The sequence below is a fragment of the Delphinus delphis genome, unplaced genomic scaffold, assembly GCF_949987515.2.
Source record: "Delphinus delphis unplaced genomic scaffold, mDelDel1.2 scaffold_189, whole genome shotgun sequence".
Classification (NCBI taxonomy): Eukaryota; Metazoa; Chordata; class Mammalia; order Artiodactyla; family Delphinidae; genus Delphinus; species Delphinus delphis.
In genome coordinates, this window is record NW_027192810.1 from 453,516 (window position 1) to 473,757 (window position 20,242).

Sequence of the window (20,242 nt, forward strand, 5' to 3'; positions counted from 1 at the left end):
CACTTTAATAATAAATATAAATATCACTTTAATAAATGTCTGAAAAACATTTTTCCTTGTATGAAAATGAATGTTCCAATCTAGTTTTTGTATGTGAACATCATAGTAATCTAACTCCAAGGAGAAGTTTCTATTTTCTAACAGATAATACTATCTTCAATACATAAAGGGAAGGTGTTATTACTATGGCTATTTTGTAAGGTTCTCAGTTTCTTCCCAGAATCTTTTCAACGATTACCCTGGGTGAGTGCCACTGGATATCCACACTTGCAGCTCCGAGCTTCAGAGCTTAAATTGTTCCTCTAATAGTTTTCACCCCCTTTACAGTACAACAGAAAATGCTAAACGTTCACTGTCTAGAGCAGGTTCTTTAATTCTTTATGCTCTTTATCAAGGTATAATAATTCCAAGGTGTTTACTTATTCTATGCATATCTGCATACGTATGTTTGGGCCCCAAATTTGGGGAGGGTAGGCTATGAAGAGCAGATTTTGCTTGATTTTATCTTCGCCAGAAACTTCCTTAAAAACTAAAAATTTTGTAAATTAAAAAAGACCTGACATACCTTCCCGCGCGGCGCCGGCGCTGCCAACTGAAGGCGGGTGGGGCAGCGCGCGATTAGGTCGGCAGGGGCTTCCCGCACCATGAAGGTGAAGATCAAGTGCTGGAACGGCGTGGTCACTTGGCTCTGGGTGGCCAACGACGAGAACTGCGGCATCTGCCGGATGGCCTTCAATGGCTGTTGCCTGGACTGCAAGGTGCCAGGTGAAGACTGCCCGCTGGCGTGGGGCCAGTGCTCGCACTGCTTCCACATGCACTACATCCTCAAGTGGCTCAACGTGCAGCAGGTGCAGCAGCACTGCCCCATGTGCCGCCAGGAGTGGAAGTTCAAGGAGTGAGGCTGCACTGCCCTACTCTCCCCTTGCCCTGAGACGGTCCCACCCCCACAGTGGCTCTGGGTGGCCATGGTCTCCACTGGGCCAGTCCCCTTTGGGCTGTGACAGGGTTGAAATGAGGACTGGAGCTGCGTTTGTTTTTCTTCCCATCACAACATTGACACTTTTATCCAATAAGTAAAACTCATTAAACCACGTGAGCCTGGCAAAAAAACCAAAAAACAAAAACAAAGACCTGTGAGGGATTTTCCTGGTGGTGCAATGGTTAAGAATCTGCCTGCCAATGCAGGGGACATGGGTTTGAGCCCTGGTCGAGGAAGATCCCACATGCCATGGATCAACTAAGCCCCTGCGCCACAAGTACTGAGCCTGCGCTCTAGAGCCCAAGAGCTACAACTACTGAAGCCCACGAACCTAGAGCCCGTGCTCCGCAACAAGAGAAGCCACCACAATGAGAAGCCCGTGCACCACAACGAAGAGTAGGCCCCACTCGCCACAACTGGAGAAAAGCCTGAGTGCAGCAACAAAGACCCAATGCAGCCAAATATAAAATAAATTAATTAAAAATAAATAAATAAAAATAAGAAAAGAAGATACATTCTTTCTACCAAGAAATAATTATCTTCCTTTTAAACCAGATACAAAATAAACTCAAAATGGATTAAAGACTTAAATGTAAGACCTGACACCATAAAACTTCTAGAAGAACACATAGGCAGTATGCACTTTGATATCAGTCTTAGCAATATTTTCTCAGATATGTTCCTCAGGCCAGGAAAACAAAAGCAAAAATAAACAGATGGGATTCCATCAAACTCAAATCTTTTGCACAGTGAAGGAAACTATCAACAAAGGGAAAAGGCTGCCTACTGAATGGGAGAAGATGTTTGCACACAATGTCTCTGATGAGGGCTTAACACCCAAAATAGACAAAGAGCTCATTCAGCTCAACCCCCAAAAAACAAAAAACAAAAACCCAAATGGGCAGAAGAGCTGAACAGACATTTCCCCAAGAACATACAGATGACCAACAGACACATGAAAAGATGCTCAACATCATCAATCATCAGACAAATGCAAATCAAAACCACAATGAGATATCACTTCATTCTTGTCAGAATGGCTGTCATCAAAAAGAACACAAATAACAAATGTTGGAGAGGATGTGGTGAAAAGGGGACCCTTATATACTGTTTGTGGGAATGTAAATTGGTGCAGCCACTGTGGAAAACAGTACTGAGGTTCCTAAATAAACTAAAAATAGAACTACCATACAACCCAGCAATTCCACTTTTAGGTATTTATCAAAAGAAAACAAAAACACTAATTCAAAAAGATATATATGCACCCCAACGTTCATAACAGCATTATTTACAATAACCAAGATATGGAAGCAATCTAAGTGCCCATCGACAGATGAATAGATTAAAAAATATGTGGTACACACACACACACACACACACACACACACACACACACACACACGCAATGGACTATTACTCTGCTATCAAAAAAGAATGAAATTTTGCCATTTGCAACAGCATGGATGGACCTTATGCTTAGCGAAATCAGTCAGACAGAGAAAGACAAATATCATATTATTTTATTTCTGTGTGGAATCTAAAAATCAAAACAAACGAAAGAACGAACAACAAAATAGCAACAGACTCATAGATACAGAGAACAAACAGGTAGTTTTTAGAAGGAAAAGTGGTATGGGGATGCCAGAAATAGGTGAGGGAGATGAAGAGGTACAGATTTCCAGTTACAGATAAATGAGTCACGGGAATGAAATGTATTGTATTAGTGGGGCATATGGTCAATAATAGTTTAATATTTTTGTCTGGAGACAGATGGTGACTAGACTAATCATGATGATCATTTTGAAATGCATAGACATAACACTGTGTTGTGTGCCAGGAACTAACATAGTGTTCAAGGTCCAATATACTTTGAAAAACAAACAAACAAACTCATAGAAGAAAAGACCAGATCTGTGGTTACAAGAGGTGGGGGGTGATGGGAAGGGGAACTGAATGAAGGTGGTTGAAAAGGTACAAACTTCCAATTATAAGGTAAATGAATACTAGGAGATATGGTACATATATACAAGGGAATATTACTCAGTCATAAAAAGGAACAAAATTGGGTCATTTGTAGAGACGTGGATGGATCTAGAAACTGTCATACAGAGTGAAGTGAGTCAGAAAGAGAAAATCAAATATGTATTAATGCATATATGTGGAACCTAGAAAAATGGTACAGATGAACCTGTTTGCAGGGCAGAAACAGAGACACAGATGTAGAGAACGAACGTATGGACACCAAGGGGGAAAGCGGCAGGGGATGGTGGTGGGATGAATTGGGAGATTGGGACTGACATGTATACACTGATATGTATAAAATAGATAATAAGAACCTGCTGTATAAAAAAATAAATAAAATAAAATTCAAAAATTCAAAAAAAAAAGATAAATGAGTACTAGGGATGTGATGTCCAACATGATAAATACAGTTACCACTGCTGTGTGTTATATATGAAAGTTCTTAAGAGTAAATCCTAAGAGCTCTCCTCACAAGGGAAAATACATGTTTTCTTTTTCTTTTATTTTGTGTCTATATGAGAGGATGGACAGTCGCTAAACTTCATGATGATTGTAAGTCAGATTGGTATGCTGTATACCTTACATTTATACAGTGCTGTGTGTCTATATCTCAATAAAACTGGGAGAAAATAAAATAAAATTCTGAAAAAAAGAAATAATTGTCCTTAACAAGTGGTTTCCATTTTTCCAGTCTTTTCCAATTGACAGTGCAGTGGGGTGTGTGTGTGTGCGTGTGCACACAAGAGGGTAAGGGTGGTGAGGCTCCAGGGCTGTCTGCTTCTGTAAACTGATGTCCTCACAGGTGGACATGCATGTCAGTCCTGCATCCCTTGTCCCGTATCGGTGGCCACACATTCCATGTTACTCAGCAGCCCCGGCTGTTCACAATTGGGCCATTCCCAGTTTTTCGCTCTACTAATTGTACTGTACATCTGCATCCTTCAGTCTCTATTTTTTTTAAGGACTGGTCCCTACAAGTGGAATTTGGGGAACACAATTCATACGTGTTTTTAGGTGTTGGCTGCAGTTTCCACTATCTGTGTCTTTTCATCAAGTTTGCGCCTCGTTTGGGAAAGCAGGGGCTCCCGAGAGCCCGGAGCTCCACCTGAGGCAGGGAGGTGGCCTACTGGGCAGTGAAGGCCCTCAGGGTGTCTGAGAGTGACCCGCGGAGCAGGGAGGGGCCATCCCAGTCCCCTGGCCCAGGTTTCCCACCCCACTCCCCTGCCCTGTTTCCCGGAGCTCATCTTAGCCCTGCCGGTCCAGTGACACACCCAGCCCTGCCCGGCCCCACCCGGGAGCCACCCAACCCTCGGCTCCTAACTCCGCTTCCGAGCCAAGAACGCATGCCCTGCTTCCCGGCCAGAGGAGGCTTCAGGCCCGGCCGTTCCCTCCCTCTCCAAGGTGGGGCTCCTTCTTCCCAAGAGAGCACCTCTCAGAGCAGGTGGGCGACTTACAGACGTGGCTTTGACTGTGCTCAGGCCAGACGAAGTTCTGAGCCGCTACAGCAAGAACCGCTGCAGCTTGTGTGAGCAGGAGAGGCCTTAGTAAAGCACGTGGGCGCCCTGGGAGCTGCGGGAAGGTCAGAGCTTCGGGCTGGGGGCTCTGGAGGAGGCACCGCCCCTGAGCACCCCTCGGGCTCCCCAGCAGTGACCCCTGGCTCGGACCTGCGCCAGCCCCCAGCCCTGGCACCCCTCACATTTAGCTTCTGCATGGGGTGGGGTTCTGCTTCCCGCCCAAGACGCCAGGTGAGAAGAAGGGGGGAGCCCTCACCTCCCTCAAGGTAAGGACAGAGGGCTCTCTATCTGTGGCTGCGGGTCAGCGATCTCTCTCTCCTCGGCCAAGAGATGGGTCCCCATGCACAGAACATAGACCTTCACAGGGAGGACACTCAGGGCTCCCCTGAGGGTAAGAGAGGGACGCCCCTGATGGAACCAGGGTGGAGAGCAGTGAGGACCACGGGACAGGGTCCCCACGGCAGGGGCAGTGCCATCACGGTTACGGGCTCAGGCTCAGTGTTGGTTTGTATGAAGGGACCCGGATTCTTCCCAGTGTTGTTTCCATTAAAGACTAACTTCTCCAGAAACTGACTTTCAATATCGACCCGCGAGAAGACACTGCCCCCCGCCCCCGGTGGCTGCGGGACCCTGAGATGCTGTCTCGGGGCGAGGCACAGGGGAGGTGGGAGGCACCCCAGGGAGCTCAGCGCAGCTCACTGTGGCTGCTTGGAAGGAGGGACCCCCTTTGCTGGGCGTCCCGGCCTGTGGTCCGAGGAGGAGACGGCACTATGCACGGAGCTCCAGGGTCAGCTCTGCACACTCAGAACCTCATCGTCCTCAGGCACAGGCTCATATCCAGCTCCAGGGATGCCCTGAGTCTGATGGCGTGAGCCCCAGTGCTGTTCCCCACCGCAGGCCAAGGGACACCCCAGCCAATGGGAGTGAGAAAAAGGCTTTCTGGAGAATCATCTGAGTCTGAGGGAGCTGGGTCCTCAGCAGAGGGAACAGAGTGGGCAGAGGCAGGGAGCCCAGGGCAGCAGAGGGCTTGCAGGGAGGTCATATCAGCAGGTACAGCTAAGGATGATCCAGTCCTTACCTAGGTCTCTTTTCCAGACATGAATCGTCTCATCGAATCTCTTAAAACCCCAGGAAGAATGTAGAAACACTGTCCCTGTTTGACTGATGAGGGAATGGAGCCGAAATAAACTGCCCCATTTTCTGCCCCACAGACCGGCAGCGGCAGGATTTGAACCCAGTGTTCAGTAGACCCCTGTAGGGCCCACCTGACAAGCAGACTGCAACCAGATGCTGCAGGGGGACTTCTTAGCTCTGATAATACAACAATCTTTACTCTTGGTGCCCATAGAGAGACCTCCTTCTGCCCAGATATCGGCTGATCCTGGCACCACGAGGGCCCCCAGTGGCCAGGGTGGGTCGTTCCTGGCCAAAAAACCAAGCTCCATGCATAAGTGGTGACCCCGCCCCAGATCTCAGTGAGTTCTCAAGGTCTGGGGATCCGATTTCTGGAGGAATCCAGGGAGGAGCAGTGTGGAGAGAGCGCAGGGTCCAAGGGCAGAGAGACTGCACTCTGGTCCCTGCTCAGCCTCTTCTTAGCTGGGAGATCGAGCAAGGCTGTGAGCCTCATTGGCCCAATCTCTAAAATGGAGAAAATAACTGGCACTGCTTAATGGGTTTTGGGAGAATTACTGGAGAAATGACCTGTATAATTCTTGCCTGGGGCCTGAGGCACACTAAGAACTAAATGGAAAGCAATCATGTTGGTGACCCTTTATGAAAGGTGTCACCTTTAAGAAACCGACTCCAAATCCAAAGTCATGAAGATTTGCTCCTATGTTGTCTTCTATAAGTTTACAGATTTAGCTCCTAAATTTAGGTCTTTGATCCATTTTGGATGAGTTTTTAAATTTTATGTTAGGCAACGGTCCATCTCATTCAGACACACATAATTTCACCTGTCTGCCTGTTAAGGAGGGGCATCTCCCACCCAGTGCATTACCTTTAGTTGTTATTTGTAAGGAGTTTTCATTAGATTCCAAAGATTTGAAGAATAAAAGGAAATTAAATAATCCTCAAAGAAATGCTCTAAGGCTATAAAACATGTTCTGAGGAAGACTGTTTGTAAAAGGTTTGACGGGGGGTGGGGTGGGGTGGTGTGGGGGGGTGGGGGGCAGTGTGATTGTCACTAGCAGCCACGCACTGCCCTCTGGTGGTCACATGAGAAATGACAGGAGTGCTCAGGGTTCCCTGGTTCTGTTGCAAAAGAAGCCACATCTAGGGCTTCCCTGGTGGCGCAGTTGTTGAGAGTCAGCTTGCCGATGCAGCGGACACGGGTTCGTGCCCCGGTCCGCAAATATCCCACATGCCGCGGAGCAGCTGGGCCCGTGAGCCATGGCTGCTGAGCCTGCGAGTCCGGAGCCTGTGCTCCGCAAGGGAGAGGCCACGACAGTGACAGGCCCGCGTACCGCAAAAAAAAAAAAAAAAAAAAAAAAAAAAAGGAGGCCACATCTAAACTCAGATATCTTCACAGGATTGCAGGTAGATCAAAACCAAATTTGTAAGATTCAATGTTTAGGGGGGAATCTTCTAGTGGAAGTAATTTTCCTATTATTTCACACTATGGAAAAATAGGCTTCTTCCCAAGTGCAGTATATCAGGGAGAATTTATGGAGCCCCTGAGTCAGGCACTGGGCTCCAGGACAGAAAGTCAATGCCTCTCAGGACGCACTGGGGGTGGCGTGGGAAAGTGTTGGTCACACCTGGTCTGCATCGCAGCTCTGTGTGTCTGGTTGAAAGAAAACAGAATATCAAACCAAAGCATGTTTATGGAATCCTTCCCATTGTATTAACACTAAAACCTTTTTAAAAATTTGAGAACTAGCGCTCAGCATATCTATATTTCATCTAAATTAGATGCGATCATCCTATATTCCTAGTTACCTTTTCACTTAATATTAGTACTTATCCAAGTCATTAAAAGTTTTTGAAAACAGTATTCCTTAATATCTTATACATAAATTACGTTTCCATTTCACCATGGAAATATAGTACCCCCAAAAGTTTTAAATTTTAATCTAAAGCTTGCCTTTTACATTGATTTCAATGAAAATTCCTCTGAAGAGCTAAAATTCTTATGGAAAGTAAGTTATTTTGAGTCCTTGTTCCTTTTATCTGTTATTCCTTATCATTTATTTCTAAGGACTCTTTCACTTTCTTGATATTTTTGCATTTACCTGTAATTTTTCACTGAGATAATATTTTAAATTCGGATTTTAAGAATATCAAGAAGGACCTTGATGTACATAGATGCAAAAATCCTCAACAGAATATTAGCAAACCAAATTCAAGAATACATTAAAAGAGGGCTTCCCTGATGGCGCAGTGGTTGGGAGTCCGCCTGCCGATGCAGCGGACACGGGTTCGTGCCCGGTCCGGGAAGATCCCACATGCCGCGGAGCAGCTGGGCCCGTGAGCCATGGCTGCTGAGCCTGCGTGTCCGGGGCCTGTGCTCCGCGACGGGAGAGGCCGCAACAGTGAGAGGCCCGCGTACCGTAAAAAAAAAAAAAAAAAAAAAAAGAATACATTAAAAGAATCATACACCATGACACCATGATCAAGTGGGATTTATTCTAGGGATGCAAGAATGATTTAATATCTGAAAATCGGGACTTCCCTGCTGGTCCAGTGGGTAAGACTTTGCACTCTCAATGCAGGGGGCCCGGGTTTGATCTCTAGTCGGGGAACTAGATCCTGCATACATGTCACAACTAAGAGTTCGCATGCTGCAACTATGAGCCTGCATGCCGCAACTAAATATCCTTCATGCTGCAACTAAAGATCCCACATTGCTGCAACGAAGATCCCAAAACTAAGACCTGGCACAGCCAAAATTAAAAACTAAAAAAAAAAAAAATGTTGTTTTAAAAAAAATCTGCAAATCATTCAATGTGTTTGCAGCTTGAGTGCCTTCAGTGACAGCACGTACATTCGTGTCACTGTTGTGGTATTTCTCAGAGCAGAGCAGTTTGTACTGCTGGAACTGTTAATAGAGAATCTCAGATTCAATTTTTATTTGTTTATTTTAAAAATTTATTGAAATATAGTTGATTTACAATGTTGTGTTAGTTTCAGGTATACAGCAAAGTGATTAAGTTATAAATATTTATGTATTTGTAAATATTACATATATATATATATTTGGATTTTCTTCCATTATAGGTTATTACAAGATATTGAGTATAGTTCCCTGTGCTATACATCTATTTTATATATAGTGTGTATACTTTATTCCCAAACTCCTAATTTATCCCTCCCCCTCCTTTCCCCTTTGGTAACCATAAGTTTTTTTTCTATGTCTGTGAGTCTATTTCTGTTTTGTAAATAAGCTCATTTGTATTATTTTTTCGATTCCACATATAAGTGATATCATATGATATTTGTCCTTCTCTGATTTACTTCACTTAGTATAATAATCTCTAGGTCCATCCATGTTACTGCAAATGGCATCATTTCATTCTTTTTTTAATGGCTGAATAGTATCCCATTGTGTATATGTACCACATCTTTTTTATCCATTCCTCTGCTGATGGACATTTAGGTTGCTTCCATATCCTGACTATTGTAAATAGTTCTTCTGTGAACATTGGGGTACATGTATCTTTTTGAATTATTGTTTTCTCAGGATATATGCCTAGGAGTGGGATTGCCGGGTCATATGATAACTCTATTTTTAGTTTTTTAAGGAACCTCCAGTCCATACTGTTCTCCATAGTGGCTGTACCAATTTACAATCCCACCAACACTGTAGGAGGGTTCTCTTTTCTCCACACCCTCTCCAGAATTTATGATTTGTAGACATTTTGATGATGGCCATTCTGACTAGTGTGAGGTGATACCTCATTGTAGTTTTGATTTGCATTTCTCTAATAATTAGTGATGTTTTTATGTGCCTGATGGCCATCTCTATGTTTTCTATGGAGAAATGTCTAGTTAGGTCTCCCACGGATTTTTTAAAATTTTATTTATTTTACTTTTGCCTGCTTTGTTTCTTTATTGCTGTGCACGGACTTTCTCTAGTTGTGGCGAGTGGGGGCTACTCTTCGTTGTGGTGCGCAGGCTTCTCATTGCGGTGGCTTCTCTTGTGGAGCATCGGCTCTAGGTGTGCGGGCTTCAGTAGTTGTGGCACATGGGCTCAGTAGTTGTGGCTTGCGGGCTTCAGAGAGTAGGCTCAGTAGTTGTGGCGCACAGGCTTAGTTGCTCTGCGACATGTGGGATCTTCCTGAACCAGGGCTTGAACCTGTGTCCCCTACATTGGCAGGCGGATGCGTAACCACTGCACCACCAGGGAAGCCCCCATGCATTTTTTGATATTAAGCTGTTTGTATATTTTGGAAACTAATCCCTCATTTGTCGCATCATTTGCAAATATTTTTTCCCATTCCATATGCTGTTTTTTGTTTTGTTTATGGTTTCCTTTGCTGTGAAAAAGCCTTTAAGTTTTATTAGGTCCTATTTGTTTACTTTCTGCTTTTGTTTCCATTACTCTAGGAGGTGGATTCAAAAAAATGTTGCTGCGATTTATGTCAAAAATTGTTCTCCCTATGTTTTTGTCTAGGAGTTTTATAGTATCCAGTCTTTTATTTATTTATTTATTTTTTTGCGATATGCGGACCTCTCACTGTTGTGGCCTCTCCCGTTGTGGCCTCTCCCGTTGTGGAGCACAGGCTCCGGACGCGCAGGCTCAGCGGCCATGGCTCACGGGCCCAGCCGCTCTGCGGCACGTGGGATCTTCCCGGGCCGGGCACGAACCTGTGTCCGCTGCATCGGCAGGTGGACTCTCAACCACTGCGCCACCAGGGAAGCCCCCAGTATCTGGTCTTATATTTAGGTCTTTAATCCATTTTGTGTTTATTTTTGTATATGGTGTGAGAGAATGTTGTGATTTCATTCTTTTCCATGTAGCTGTCCAGCTTTCCCAGCACCACTTATTGAAGAGACTGTCTTTTCTCCATTATATATCCTTGCCTCCTTTGTCATAGATTAGTTGACCATCAGTGCCTGGGTATATTTGTGGGCTTTCTCTCAGATTCAATTTTTAAAAGCCTCTCAAGTCTAGGAAGCCAAGCCATGGACTCACCATATTTCCCCTGCAATACCTCGATTTCGGTGAACTTCTCTCTTCTCAATGTCCCCCAAATAGCCTAAGGTTCCTGAGTTTGTCAGGAAGTGAACTCCCTTCCTCACTTCCCAGGGTAAGCCTGGGAACCCTGTAAGCCAGGTACCAGACCAGTTATTTTCAAGGGACTTTGTAAGCATTGACCCCACAAAATCAACATAGTTCCTGAAAATGGTTTGGTTCTATCTACATCTTTCTAAATATGACATTTCAGGCAAAGCCTTGGTAATAAATCGATGTTTCTAATTGTGTCCTGTTACAAGGAGAATAGATTGTTATAGAATTTATGCAAATAACTTCATTGCCATGAAAAGAAGAATACAGTTAATCCTCTTGGTTCTAATTGCAAATTAATAGAGAAGCACTCTGTATCATTCAGAGTCTCAGCAGAAAACAGAGGGCTTACTTGGCTGTTATTTTTCAGCAGAATTTAATTAAGGGCGGTTTGAGAGTGATGGAGGAAAAAATTAAAGAACCGGTAATGGAGATTAAGGCACCCAAGATCTAGCAACAGGAGGAGGTTTCTAACGTCACTAGGTCAGAGGGAGAAAGAAGAGGGAAGACTGTAGGATGAGGTTTTTCCCCAAAAGAGCTGTAGTTAAAGACAGACCCATCCACTGAAAAATCCACAGTGATGAGGCAGAGAGAGAACAAAGTAACATCTAGACCTCTGTGCTCCATACTCCAGAACCACTGGCAGCCAGAGGGCAAGGGAATCCCAGTAAGTTGATACTGGTCAGCCCCCTGGACACAGAGCAGGGCAGGGAAGGATAAAAAAGGAACAGAATTGCAGGGTAAGGAGATAAGAGATGGGGCAGAGGCAAAAGAAGAATGACCAGCATACACTCTAAGTGATCTACGTGGCTTGGATTCCTTCCTTTCCATTCAACGAATTATGTCTAAGAGGTTAAATCACTAAAGAGTGACTCAAGACTGCCCTTTTAACAACCTGCACTTTTAAAAATTGAAGTTTAGTTGATTTACAATGTTGTGTTTCAGGTGTACAGCAAAATGATTCAGTTATATATACATTATGTTCTCTGTGCTATACAGTAGGTCCTTGTTTTCTATTTTATATTTACTAGTGTGTATCTGTCAGTCCATTATAGCAGTTATCCCATTTGATGTATATGGTTCTTACTGTTATTACTTGTTTAATGTCTGCTTCTCACCATGCATTTTCCCTTAGGACAATGAGCACATTCCTTCTTTTCATTACAGCATCTCCACTGACTAAGCTCAGTGCCAATCTCTAGTGAGCACTTGGCAAATATTTGGAAATGGATGGATGAATAAAGGAAAACATATCTGCAGTTCTGAACCCTTGGATTCAACAAACCCCAGGTCGTGTGGTACTGTAATATTTACAAGGGAAAAAAATATCTGCATATAAGTGAACCCATGCAGTTCAAACCCATGTTACTCAAGGGTGAACTGTATTCAGTAATAGTTGCTAAATTCCAGAGGGATCAGGGAGAGAGAAAAGATAAATGTATATTATTTTTAATTTACAAAGGCTTAATGTATTAAACTGTTGCAAGTTATAGATAGCTTGTTAAAAAAAGGGCAAGATGGTTTCTTAATCTGGAATATAAGTCATTAAAGAACCAGCATGTTTCAAACAAAAGTTTAGAAAAATTATAATCATCTTTATCAGTTCATTCAGTCACATGTAATTCACTCTTATTTTGCTTGATTTGGGGTCAGCAGTTCAGCAACACATCAACGTCTCCACTAAATCTTTCCTTTTTTGTTGATGATGAAGCACATTTGTGTGTAACTGACTGTAAGAGCTTTCAGAAAGCATCAGAGTAAAAGGATAACTATGAATGACAAAAGGCTTAAGATGGTCAGGATTAAAGACCTGATGAGAGTTCACTTTAATGCAACTGACTAGGAAATTTGATTGTTTCAGTGACATAACATTTTAAGATAATAACTGGAATTATGACTAATTACATTATAACTGGACATTTCATGGACAACAAAGACATTGACATATTTCTAGGAAATTTATACAATTTTGGAAACATATTAATAGCATATATCCATAAAAATATAAACTAAAGAAGATTAAACATTCCTTTTTTTCATAAGAAATTTTAAATAAAATTTAATAGGGTTGCATATAGTCAGAAGGAGGAAGTGCCCCATTTAGAGGGGTGATTGTTATGTCAAAGTGATCTCCTACAGGGAACTTCTGAGACTGCAGGGTTACAGAATCATCAGTCTTCTTTCTCCTAGACATGGTGCTGCCAGTCTTCTTATTTGACACCTGAATCTTTTAAGTTCCATAAAACAGTTGCAAAATTGATCTATGTACCCTTTCTAGCTCCTGGGTAGACTTCTTTTACTAAACGAGTCAGTTCTTTCAAGGTTGCATTCAACCAAGTGTAGCTCTGTAGCTCACTGGATTGTACATTTCTGCAGGAGAACGTGTCCATTCCGTGGTGGGAGAAGTTACTGGTGGTGAAGACACACAGCAGCAGCAGGAATGTCTTCTCTTTATTGATGGGCTTCTCTGGCTCCTTCTTAATTTCCTCCCGGGTAACGTGTACCTTCACCTCCATCATCCTCCTTCATAAACACTGCTTCTTGTTTGACAGTGCTTTCTGTGTAATTTAGTATATCAAGTAAACCTAATTAGTTTAACATCTATCTTTTTACAAGGTGTGAGAAGAAATCCTTTGAGATTTTCCAGGAGCCCACTGGGAAATCTCAGTCAGTTCAAAGTCAATAAAACTTTATTTAGAAATTGATTCAGGATGTTGTCCAAAATGTCAAAATGCTTGAACATTTAATTAAATAGAATTACAGATCACTATGAAACAATCCTTCTTATCTATTTAACCAAAGTGACAATAAAATATTTCAAAGGCAAAAAAAAAAGTTATATGTTTGTAAAAGAACAAAAACCAAAAACCATATCTCTTTCAATACAGAGAATTCTTGATTTTGTTGACTAACCAAAGACACGATAAAGACAACAGGAAGTACAGGAAACTACTTTAAGACACAAAACAGTTGTTTCCTAGGCAGATTACTCAAAGGGTAAAGAAAAATCTTTTCCAATCTCTTATTAAAACAGACTGATAATACAAGAAACTTTGTCATTTTGACAGAGATAAAGCAAATTCTAGTTTTCCATCCTACACTGTTGGCCTTATTAAAAACAAACAAACAAACCTTATAAATAAGTTTATTCAATCTTAGCCGGCTTGATCATACAAGTTTCTCTCTTTTCCACAGACCTGTTACAACTTTATTTTCCCATTCAGGCTCTTGTCCCTAATCCCTCTTATGCATTCTGGAACACTGACACAACCTCTAAATTATTTTAGGGCAAAAACAACCTGTTCTTTCACCTCACCAAAACCACATCCATAATACCTTTTTTACCCTTCCTTACCAAAAACCAATTTATTTTCTTTGCATATTTTGAACACAGTTTTTACTTCACCCTTATTATTCCCAATAGTTCATGTGAATATATTAGAATTCTTACCCTTTATAACCTTAATTTCTAGTGAAAATTAGGAAGTAGGAGATTGTAAACCACCAAATGTCAGCATTCCAAAGGAGACTAGCACATTTATGAATACACCATTTTATAATTATACTGGCATATGTGTCCTTCATTGCACAATTTTTCAACGTGGCAAACACGTTTTTCAACAGACCCCAATATTATTAGACTCTCTATAGTAATAGCCAAGAGTAGGTAAATTAAAAATTGTATTAATTTATGCTTCAGTATTTTATCTTCTTTGGAAATGATCAGGGAGAAAGGGTCATAGGATGGTTAATGGGTCTGCTTGTATTTTCCATACCTGAGGGTTAATTTTGTTTGTGTGTTATGAGGAAATCACCCTTTTATTCTAGATTTACAGGTTGATGCAGTAGCTTGTTCTTATTTAACTTTTAATTTCACCTCTCATTCTAGTTTTCTACAGAACTGTCACAATCAATGAACAAATATGGATACCTTACTATGAACTAAAACCCGTATTTTATTCAGGTTCCTTTTATTCTCCGTTTTTCTGCCCTAGGATCACATCCAGGGTATCACATGGCATTGACTCATCATGTCACTTTCGGATCTCTTTGGCTTTGACATTTTCTTACACTATCCTTCTCTCAGTGACCTAGACAGTGTTCAGGAGAAGACAGTTAGGTATTTTGTAGCCTGTCCCACACTGAGATTTACTTGCTGTTTTTCTTGTGATTAGAATAGACTCATGGGTTTTGAGGAAGCAGATCCCAGAGGTTAAGTGCTTTCTCATGACTTTATATCACAGGAACATACATCAAAGCAACTTATCACTGTTCATGTTAACTTTGTCTTCCTGGCTTAGGTACTGTTTGTAAGGTTTCCCCCACTGTGACATCACTTTTTCCTTAAGTCTGCACTGTGTATCTCCTTTAAGATGAAGTCACTATGCGGCCCCCACACTTCAGGACAGGGGAGATAGCCCCACCCCCTTAATGAATGACTGAGTATCTACATCAACTATTTGGAGTTCTTCCTCACAGTTCATTCAACAGTTCTCATGAAACACACAAACACTCTCTCTCTCTCTCTCTCTCTCTCTCTCTCTCTCTCTCTCTCTCTATATATATATATATATATAAAATTTATTTTTAACAGGGTGGACACTCCACCCAGATCATTATTCTAAGTTTTTGGTTACAATTCAGCAGAACAGTATTTGGTTGTTCAGTTCACTCCTGCTTTGCTACTGAAAGCTCTTTCCATGGGTTCTTGCTTTCCTCTGACATAGTTCCACCTCGTGGGTTTCCTTTCTTCTTGTGCACATCTTTTTATGTGCTTGTTGACCATTTGCATTTCTTTTCTGGAGAAGGGTATGTTCAAGTCCCTTTCTATTCAAACAATTGGGTTGTCTTCTTGTTGTTGACGATTTGTAAAAGTTCTTGATGTATTCTGAAGAACAGGCTCTTGTCAGATATATCATGTACAAATATTTAGTTCCATTCTGTAGGTTATGTTTTCACTTTCTGGATAGCACCTTTTGATGAACAAAAGTTTTTAAAATTGAGGAAATGAAATCTATCCATTTTTACGTGGGTATCGTAACCTTCTTTGCTTGTCTGTAACCTCCCACTCCAACAGTAAGAAATCTGATTTCCACCATTTATCCTCCATTGAATTCACTGCTTACTCCATTCTGGATTTACAGATATAGTAGTTTCAGTATTGTTAACTCCTACCACCATGGGAAAGAACTTACAGAGTCCAGTATTTATGGATGGCACAATTTGCCTTTGTTCTACAAGATTCCAGTCTTTTCCATAGTTAATTAGGTCAAATATCTTTTGCCCCGCCACCCAACAGTGAGTTTTTTTCATACATTTCTAAACAAGTTAGATTCTTTGTCACATTCTCTATTCCATCCTGTGACACTCCCATATCCTAAAAAATTTAAAAACTAAATTTGAATATATTATGATTTACTCGTTGGGTTGTAAAAATCCATGGGTTTAGACTAATGCCTCATGGAAGGTATCCATCACTTAAGTATCACATGGAATATTTCAACCCCCACACCATAACCTGTTTACCATCTCTGATTCACCTGTTCCAGAATGTCACAGAAATGGAGCACTACAGTGTGAAGCCTCCTCAGACTGAATTCTTTCACTTAGCAATATACATGTGGGATTCACCCACGTTTTTTGCATGGTTGATGGTTAATTCCTTTCTATTTCTGAATAGTATTCCATTGTATGCATATGGGAAAAGTAACTTTCCCTCCCAGGTTCTTGATTGAGGCCTCCCCACCTCCATCCCTAGTAATAAAAGACAAAGAATAATAATACAAATGCCACTAGATATAACTTCTTTCCAAAATTTTAGCCATGAGTCAGTAAAACTGCATAATCCAGAATCATCTGTTTATATAAAAGAGTAGGCTGTGAACTGTGTTTCTGGAAGATGGACCAAGAATGATTACTTGCTTGGTGAAAGATAAAGATTTTTTACTAATATCTGCAGAGAGGACTTTTCAGATTTAGATTTGCCCTGATATGTAATCTTATGGAGGCTGTGGACTAAATTCTGGTCAAAGGAATTTTTGGAAAAACCTTGTGGCAATCTTGTTAGTTTTGAAAATCCATCTGAGTGGATAAAAATATCCAGTTTGTCTACTATCAGCATTTTTCTTTTCAGTCTCAGGTAGCAAGGCACTCTCAAGTTAGAATTATTTCTTTGCATGTTCACGTTTAAAGACTTGGTTCTCAGGACGTGGACGACACAGCTGTTGCTGGCAGAAGGGCCTGAGGAAGGACGTAAGCACTTTAAAGAGCTTCTGGGGCATATATCCTATTATCAGAGGTGTAGGGAAATTACTATCTAAGTTTTTCTTCTTTCTTGAGTGCAGAACAGTTATTTTCCCAATACCTTGACCTGAGAAGAACATGGAGACTTTAATATCGTTAAGAAGGGTGGGTGGGCTTTGAATTCCCCCTAGAACAACATTTCTGTTTCTGTATCGACGAGATTAGTAAAGGAAGGATGGTTGTTTTTTAATTTTTCAAGGAATTGCATATTCAAGAGGCTGACCTGCCCATCCAACTTCACTATCTTGAAGTTGACTCTTTATATCAAGGAGAAGATTTCCAACTAAGATGTAAATCAGAAGATTCCTGTGTCCAGATTTAGAGCTCTGTGCCTTTGGATGTTTTCATGGATCCTTCTGCAAAGGCTCCATGTGCTCTCTCTCCCTCAGAGCGTGTGGTTCTACTTTAGCCAGGTGGTCTTAGCAGAGGAGAACTCACAAAGAGCTCCTCTCAGGCCGGAATAGTCAGAATAGCTACCCTCCAACTGGGTCAAGTTCTGAAAATTAGCAGGTGGTTCTGGACCAGGATCTGTCCATTTGGGATCTTGGTGAGGATTTTCTCCAGGGGGCCATCTGGAAGACTGCATGAACACACTGTATAAATGGGTGGGAGGGTTGATGGTGGATTTCAATTTTTTCTCTAAATCTGATTTCCATTCTCTTGTTCTGTTAAGGAAGTGATCTTAGGCTAGCCATGATACTCCTTCATCTTTCTTTCAGTTTGATCATCAAAGAGGTTTGAATAGGATCTTTGTTCTAGGGTGAAAGCCTTTAAAATAAAATCCTTGCAAATATCATCTTATCAGGTGTTTGGTCAAGACAACCAGTAAATTCTCCTGGCAGTACTGAAGATGTTTCTTCCTGCCAGGGGGGTTCCAAAGGTATACCTATTCCAAATATGACTCAAAACCAAGAAGCCTTTTTATAGCTTAACCATGGACAAAATGTTTTCACTAAAGAAGATGAAAAAAGAACATCCCCCATGATCCAGTGTCACTCCCCAAAACAGCCAAAATAAAGAAAATATGAACAAGAGAAAAGGTTTATTTCTATGCACACAGGAGCCAATCCAAAAAGTCACTCACATGTTAAATTGTGAAAGTTAAAGGCTTATCAACCTAACTTACTAGGGGAAAAGGAGAGGGGAGAATTGGCTTCTATGGGAAGAACAGATAGGTTTCTTCAGGAAAGACTAACAGGTTATTTGCAAAACAATGAGATTTAAGAAAGTTTGTTATGTTTGTCCATGGATGAGTGATCTTTGCATTTTCTTCAACACCATAAAACACCCCACAGAGGGATTTATGGTAGGGTTACTCTTGGTCCTTCTCCTGGAATAGAAGCCACCCTGAAGAGAGAATATATTGGCTGTGGTCATTTCTCAGAAGTTTCAGCTCTTACTCAGATGAGGGGAGCTCCAAGAAGCCTTTTGTTCTGCATCAGTTGAATCTCAAGTATCTTCAGCTTCAGTTGTCTTTCTACCAGCCTTGGGGTTCTGCCTGGCTTTCCATACCTCCAACTTTATTCTTCTTTTTCAAGATTCCTTGATCTATCCATTCCGAGCCCTTTGCATTTTCCACATGAAGTTTAGATTGGTTGTCAATTTCTGCAAAACACTACCTGGGATTTGGGTAGGGATTCTTTGCAACTTTAGATCTATTTGTGGAATACTGCCATCTTCACGGAATTAAGCCTTCTGATCCATGAATATGGGATTATTTCCCATGAATTTAGGCCTTTCTTAATTTCTTTCAACAAGCTATTGTTGTTTTCAGTGTACAAGTCTTTTTTTTTTTTTTTTCAGTGTACAAGTCTTATCCGCCTTTCTCTGGCCTTGGGTTATGAGGAATGCTTTTCCAGTTTTTTTGGTGTGTTTTTGCCACAAGAAGAGCTAAACATTTCCTTTCTGACTTCTGGCTCTGGTGTCACACTTAGCAGTGTCTACCCTGAGATTATGCACGTATTTACTAAAAGGTCTTCGTTTTGTACATCTCCTCTTTAATCCACCTGGATTTCCCTCTCAAATAACCAAAATGCTATTTCAAATAAAAACAAAAATATTCACCAGTTCCCTCTTAAAATAAGTGCACAGACACAAAAAGCCAACTTTTGTATGGTTTCATTTATAGGAAACATCCAGAAGAAGTACAGAAGCAGAGAAAGGATTAGGGGTGTGAGAGGCTGCGGGACGGAAGAATGGGGAGTGCGTGCTTGGGATACAGGGTTTTACTTTGGGGAATGAAACAGTCTTCAACTAGAAGGTGGTGATGGTTACACTGCATTGTGAATGTACTTAATGCTCCCGAACTGCAACTGAAAATAGAAAATGTTGGTATTTAAATTTTATTACTTTACACTTAAGTAGAGTGTGCCATAAAAATAGATAAAACTAAATACAAAATTTAAAAAGACCCAAACACAAACAAATACAGGGAAGGAAAGTAAATTTCAGGTGGGGGAGCAGGTTGATGGTGTAGATTGGGAGCTGACAGCAATGATGGTGGCAGAGGTGGCTTTGCTTGTGGGGATGATGATTTCTGAAATAGCTCTGGGTCTCCTGCAGGAAGCAGTGCAGGCTCTGCAGGGGTGGTGAATTTTGATCAGGCTCTGGGTCTCCTGCAGAAGCAGTTGAAGGTCCTCTCTACAGAGGTGGTAAACCACCATCTGGATCTCGGTCTCCTGCAAAAGCAGGTACATGTTCTCCCTTCCCAGTTGGCAAATCATCATCTGGCACTGGGTCTCCAGCTGGACCTGTGAGAGAAGTAAATTTTACCCACATGCCTGCCTTTCCATGTGCCTTTCCAAGGACAGAACTCTTCCCAGAGCTTTCCAGAGAATTCCCAGCCCAGGAACTCACACAGGAGGTCTTCTCTGACTGAAGTCCACCACCAGATGGATGGTCTGAGGCCAGCCCTTGCTTTGGGCCAAACACCAGCCTCTGGACACTCCTCTCTGTGTGGCCCAGAATTCTCATGCACCCCACCCCCAGCCTTCTCACCTTTGTGCTCTGCCTTGGTGGGCTCCAGATCCTCCAGCTGACTCAGGGGAAGGTTGACACGGTGCTCCAGCCCTGTGGAAGCCTGGGGCTTCTGGACACTGTGGGAGGTGTCTGGACAGGAGGCCCTCCCCGTTGACCTCTGGGCTGTGGTGGTGGAGGACCCTCCATGGCCACACTCACATGGAAGCTGGGTGAGCC

General features: G+C 42.1%; 2 pseudogenes; one reads left to right on the forward strand and one right to left on the reverse strand.

Moving 5' to 3' along the window:
* The first annotated feature begins 644 nt into the window (after positions 1-644).
* On the forward strand, positions 645-899 carry LOC132419365 (anaphase-promoting complex subunit 11 pseudogene; annotated as a pseudogene).
* An 11,904-nt stretch (positions 900-12,803) lies between these two features.
* Positions 12,804-13,263, reverse strand: LOC132419364 (histone deacetylase complex subunit SAP18 pseudogene; annotated as a pseudogene).
* Positions 13,264-20,242: the final 6,979 nt, after the last annotated feature.